A 6,563-nucleotide genomic window follows, 5' to 3' on the forward strand; every position below is an offset into this window, starting at 1 on the left:
TCTATCTATCTATCTATCTATCTATCTATCTATCTATCTAATCTGTGATTCTCCCCCCAGACTGTCTGGGTCCCATGCTCTGTCCTGTAGAACTGGCGTCACCCCCTGGCCGATATTCATGCCCCGCCTCCCCCATGCCGGTCTTATCTCTCAGCTCCGGCCCTCCATCCTACCAGCTCCCCTTGCCAGCGCTGCCGGCGCCCTGATGAAGGAGCCCTTGAATGCGCGGCAGCACTCAATATGCTGGTAATGAGGACATTTAATACAGCTTTCTCTGGAGCAGCAGAGCAGAAACAGGATGAGAAATGGCGCCGGCTCCCGCCTCTCCGCCGCACGGGCCTCTGTGCTGGGAAGCGACGCCAGGCGGCTACTTGGGGCCATCACTCACCTCCCTCCCCCGCCCTGTGGATAGGGAGCATGGCATCAACACGAGGACGCCCCTGGGGCCCGGGCACGGCGTCCTCAGTGCCAGGTGGTGCCACAGAGCAGTGGAGGGAGGGGTTGGAGCCAGTTTCAGCCTTTGTGTTGTCCCTCACTCCAGGGGACCTGTGGGCCTTTTCCAGCAATCCTGCCCCCAGCTCTGAGTGAAGGGGAGCGGGGTTGCGGGAATAGGGACCCAGGATCCAAGGCAAATCCCAGCCTTTCCAGAGCCAATAGCCCGCTCCAGGCTGCAAGGATCAGGGTGAGCTCTGGCCATGTGATCACAGTACTGGAGTGGGGGTGTTCCAGTGCATGCTGGGAAAATCCAGGTGACTCTCCCATGGTGCACCAGAGAGCACCGTCATAGAGCAATGCATGCTGGGACATCCTGCCCCACAGGTTGCTGGGACAGGGGGTTTGGCCAGGCCGGTTACACATGCTCAGTCGCTGAGCTTGGTAGAGGAAGCTGTCCCCGAGCTAGCCTGGGTCCCTGGCAGGGGACACACGCCGTTATCTGCCACTGTCACTGGCTCAATATGATCCCCATGGGGCGGGACGTGATCCTGGCTCAGCTGGAGTGAGGGGTCTCAACACAGCTGTGCTGGGAGGCTGGAATAAAGGACATTCTGACCCACAGCCCCCTGTGATCCCAGCCCCCCGCCTCCCACAGCTCTGCCGGTGCCCCTCAGTCCCAACCTGCATCCTCCTGCTCTCCCAGCTGGGCCAGCTCTGGGCTTCCCACAGCTCTGCCAAAAGATGCCAACACCGTCCCTCTCCAGAACAGAGACCCCTGTGGCACAGTGAGGAGAGGCTGCCACAGCTGGGCACTCCCCGTACGAGTCGGGGGGAGCACATTGCTCCCCCCATTGCCGTGGGGAGGGATGGAGTGGGACCAGCCCCCTGAACTCCTGATGAACTGAGCTGGAAGGTCAGAGGTCAACAGCTCCAAGGCAGCTGCCTGACACTGAGGGGTAGTGGGGTGGGGTGGGGGTGGTGAGGCCAGTTGGTCCTGGTGGCCACCGGGCTGCCTGGGGGGGGGGCATGGTACCAACTGGGGTAGGGAGAGCAACGCCCCCGTCCGAGAATGGGGCGCTCCCCAGAGGCACGGAAACGCACCTGGGGATATGGCTGGGCCCAGACAGCTCCAGCTGCCTGGGGTGGGACGAGGCTGCTGTGGGGGGAGCTCTGTGCTGTGGGGCAGGTTGCGGGAACCAGCTGTAGGGGGGATGGAAGCAGGGGGAGCTGGCTGCTGGGGTGGGGACCTGGCCACATAAGTAGGGGGCCAAGGCCGGTAGGGATCCTCGTGGGGTCAGGCCAGGGGCTCTCCCCTCCCCTCCCTCCTGGCCCCAGCACCAGCTGCCTCCATCTGTCTCCTGATCTGCAGGTGCGAGGGCCTCCCCCTCTGCAGCCTGGAGTCTCCCCCCCATTCCCCGTTACAGCTGAGCCTCGGAGCAGCTCTGCCTGTGTGGAAGAGGATTTGGGGGTGGTTTGCAGGGAAGGGGGTCCCCCAACCCAGGGCAGGGGAGGTGGGGAAGGCACAGACAGGGAGAGGGTGGGACAAACCTCTCTGCACTGAGCTACAGGAAAGATGGGGGGAATCAGAGTGTGTGGGAGGGTCCTTAGGGATTTCTGCTCCTACAGGTCTCAGCCCCTTCTGGTTTCCCATGAAGCCTCACACTGACCCGGCCCATCCACCTTCACTTGGCAGGAGCGGGGGACAGTTTTATAGCTGACGAGATGCCTGTTACCAGATTTGACTGTTACTTTTGGGTAGGCTCATTTATTAGGGCTACTCTTCTGCGAGCGGGGGTCTGTAATTCTATCAATGTACTGCTTGTGTCACTTGTGTTCTCATACGGAGCTCTACTTCTCCCTGCTGCAAGTTCCCTCCCCATGGAGCTGTCCTGCAGGACCTCGGTTCAGTACGCCTGAGCAGGCTGGGTCGAGCAGCACTTTCAAGCTGCCACCCTCATATGTCCCAGGTTCAGCACGCCCCTATCCCCACTGTCACATTATAATTGTTCTGGTAGTAACCCACTTGATGAGCAAACCCCACAGGATTTTTGGGCGCTGCAGGGATCTTTAGCTTAGATAAGAGGAGCGCTGCTGCAGAGCAAATGGGGAAGTCAAAAACACAAAAGAGAGGGAGGAAGAGAGGGAAGGAACCAGCTTAACCATAAAAGTTATTTATTGCCAGGTAATAACCGTACAAGGAGAGCCAAACAAACAAAACAGTTACAATTGTAAATCTAGCTAAATTTCATTACAAAAGTCAGGTTTAGAAAACTATAACTGATCACACAAGTCAGGGTTAGAGAGCTGTACCTAGAGTAGAAAAAAAAAAACAGAGCGAAAGATGGGTTCTCACCACTCCGTGAAGCTTGAACCAGTTGGGGTCCCAGGTGATGGTGGTAGCTGAGGGTCCAGAGTGCTGGAGACAGGCAGAGCTCCCAGCATGATCAGTCCGGAGAAGATGAAGTCCCAGTGGAACTGATGCAGATTTTGGATCCAGGCATCAGAACACTTACTTGAGCTTGGGTAGGGGTTTTCAAGGGAGAACACTAGAATTGTTTATGGGTAAACTGATGGCTCCAGGGAGGATACCAAAGTTGTTTTGTTCAGGCTAAACAATGGGAACTGATCATTCCTGGCTATGGGCGGTGTTCCTTCCAGGGAGCTCACAATGCAATCTGGCAGCTTCCGTATTTTGGATACCAATAAAGGATTTATTACTAGATAACTAGTCTGATAACTAGTGAGCTGGGTGTGTGCAGGCATGGGTTCATTAACATCTGGAGCAGAGATCCCCCATCATGCCCTGCTTTTCTGGTCCCAGAGTTCCGTGCAGTTCTTGCCTTGGAATCTCTGTTCTCCATTCTGTGAGGTAATGGAGGTGCCTCCCTGGCCCATCTTCGATGCAAATGAGGCTGGGGAGTTGCCTTAATCCTGTCACCCTTGTTGGAGGGGTTTAGGTGTCTCCCACTGCCTTTTCATTGCTTTTTGTAAGTCTTTCTTCTGATCGGTTTTGGTTCAAGCAGAGGCTGTGGGGGAGCAGGTCCTTTGTGAGTCAGACAGCCTGGATATTGCGCCCTGGTTCCCCAAGAACACAGAGCTGATAGGTAACATGCCCTGGGGTCCAGGACTCCTGGGTTCTATTTCCAGCACTGCTGCCCTGTTGCTGCATGGCCCAAGCCCCCGTGCCTGCCTTGTGCCTCAGTTTCCCCCCTGGGGTAATGATGACAGCCTGGCTCCCAGGGGCACATGGGACCCAGCCCCATGGTGGAAGGCGGTGCTTTGAGATCCCGATGGACATCCCAAGGAAATGCCAACCCCTTGCCTTTGCAGGGGCTGTCTGTTGGGGGATTTCAAAGCACCACTGAGACTTCCCCATCCCCTCCTCCTCTGACCTGGGACCCAACTTACCATTGAGGCCAGGACCCCACAGGTGCATGGGGCTCGCTAAGGGGCTCCGGCCCACTGGCCTTGCACTGCAGCTTACACCAAGGCAGCACTGGTGACCCCGGGAGATGCCCTTGGGCCTGTTCCAAACCCTTGATCCATCTACCCCAGTGGATGTGATGCAGCAAGAGGAAAGGGGCTCCCAGCCTGGGAGTGACCCATGATGACCCACCTGGGACAGGTGTTCCCAGTCGTCTGAGACGAGTCAGCCATTGCCCCGGGTTGCAGGCCCAGACCAAGATCAGGACCTGGCCAAGTGGCCTGCAGAGAGTAACTCAATAGGGGGCTCCAATGTCCCAGTGAGATGCTAGGGGGCGCTGTGCTGCAGGGAGCGGGGCTCAGTAGGGGGCGCTCTCCCCTTGTAGTCAGTGCTAACCCCAATGCCCCAGCACGGTGTTAAGGGGAAGGTTCTGTCCTTCAGTAGAGGCTTAAAAACAGAGACTCCTGGAAGCTCCCAGGCAGCACGGTGCCCACCCGGAGCGACTTTTGACAGGAGTTGCAGGCGTTAACCCCGGAATCCTGGCTCGTCTGGGGCTCAGCTCAGCACTTAGCTATTATTTATTTGTTTGTTTGTTTGTCTGCATAGCAGTAGTTCCCAGGAGCCCCAGTCCTGGACCAAGACCCCGTATGCTAGGCACTGGATGTCAAGCTCTCCTGCAGCGGCTCAAGAGTGAGGGTACGAACCCCAGGGCAGAGTGTTAGGAACCAGGGCACAAACCCCAGCAACCAATGATCAAGTGTAAACTCCTCGGGCACTAGACCAGCCTTAACAGGGAGTCACTGACAGCCCCCTGGATACTCTGATCTGTCTTAACACCTAGGCAAGCTGGCCTTTGTGACAGATGGTCCCTTCCATCAAGAATCACAGCAATATTCAGGTTACTCCCAGTCCCAAAGGACCAGTCACTAACCCCAGGTCAAGTGCACTTCAGAGCTCACACCAAAGACAACGCTTGTAGCCAGTCCTATAATAAGCCATTTAAATATTTATTATATAGGAAAAGGAAACGAGAGTTATTTACAAGGGTAAAGCAGGTAAACGTATTCACAAATGCGTTACATCTTACGTTTCAGAAGGTAATAAAAGCTGCTATAATCAGCAAGCTCTATATGTTCTTTAGGGCTAATCCAGGCTAAGCACTGGGGTTTTCTTGCTTATGCCTAGAAAACCTTCCCCCTGCCCCACCCGAGTCCAAGCAGCTTAAAGATACCGTTCCCCCTTGTCAGAGCTTTTTATTCCCTTCCCTACTTGTGCTTTGAGCTGCAAACTCAGCTAATTTACTTGCATGTCTCCCCTTCATGGAGGTGGTGGTGGGGGAAGCAATCAACAGTCTTTTGTCCTCTTTGATGTTCCACAATAGTTCGTCTGGTGTCAATGGGCCTTCCTTGTTGGTCAGGACATGACACCTTCTGTTGAGATCAGCACTTCACATTAATTAATGTCTCTCTCCTGTCATAGAGGCTTATAATACAAACACTTAAATATTACCTTACAATATGGGCTACAGACGCTAGAAGTGAGATTAATGCAGGCGACAACTCACAAGCATTCAATAAAGTCTAAACACTAATCACATTTTTATAACTCTATTACCTGTGTTAACAATACTGACACACGGGTGAGCCAGACGGATTTCAGCTGTGTGGCTGTCAATGTTCAAGCGAGTTTGGCATAAGCTGGCACCTGGTTTGCCAGCATCACACTGTACGTTATCGATTAGGGGTAATATGGTAGTACCTAGGAGCCGTGGACCTGCATCCTGTTGTGCTAGGAGCTGTTCATTACTTATTAGGTATATTATGGTAGCACCTGGGACTCCCAGTCATGGCTCAGGACCCCACTGTGCCTGGTGCTGTACAAACCTGGAACCAAGAGGCAGCCTCTGCCCCGAGGAGCTGCCAACTGAAGTATAAGACAAGAGACACCAGATGGATACAAACGGGCATGGGTGGCAGGTATAATAGGCCAGGGAGGCTGGCGCAGCCGCCGTGGACCTTCTGCTGGATGCCTGGGCCATGGTGGCCCTGCCTGTGCTCTGCCTCTTCCCCTCCCTGCTCCGCCCCTTCCCTGAGGTCCCCACTGCCCGCTGCTGCCTGGTGAGTCTGTCCCTCATCTCCTCCACTCCACCCCCGGCCCCGAGGTCCTGGATGCTCACCACGTCCCTGGTGGTGAGGAAGGACTTGACAGGTGTGGGGAGGGTCGCGGCAGGTGGGGGGAGGGTTGCAGCGGGCACGGGGGCTTCGTGGGGGCAGGGGGTAAGGAGAGGAGGGATGCAGAGAGCAGTGGGGGGGTCTTGTGGGAGTGGGGGGTTGAGGAGTGATGTGGCGAATGGTGGGTGGCAGGGGTCTCAGAGTGGTGGGGGTGAGGAGGGATGTGGCAAGAGGAGGGCAGGGAGGGTCTCACAGAGGTGGGGGGTGAGGAGGGATGTGGGGAGCGGTGGGTGGCAGGGGTCTCACAGAGGTGGGGGTGAGGAGGGATGCGGGGAGCGGCGGGTGGCAGGGGTCTCGCAGAGGTGGGGGTGAGGAGGGATGCGGGGAGCGGTGGGTGGCAGGGGTCTCGCAGAGGTGGGTGTGAGGAGGGATGTGGGGAGCGGTGGGTGGCAGGGGTCTCGCAGAGGTGGGGGTGAGGAGGGATGTGGGGAGCGGTGGGTGGCAGGGGTCTCGCAGAGGTGGGGGTGAGGAGG

Source organism: Terrapene carolina, unplaced genomic scaffold, assembly GCF_002925995.2.
Source record: "Terrapene carolina triunguis isolate 2854851 unplaced genomic scaffold, T_m_triunguis-2.0 Scaffold836, whole genome shotgun sequence".
NCBI lineage: Eukaryota > Metazoa > Chordata > Testudines > Emydidae > Terrapene > Terrapene triunguis.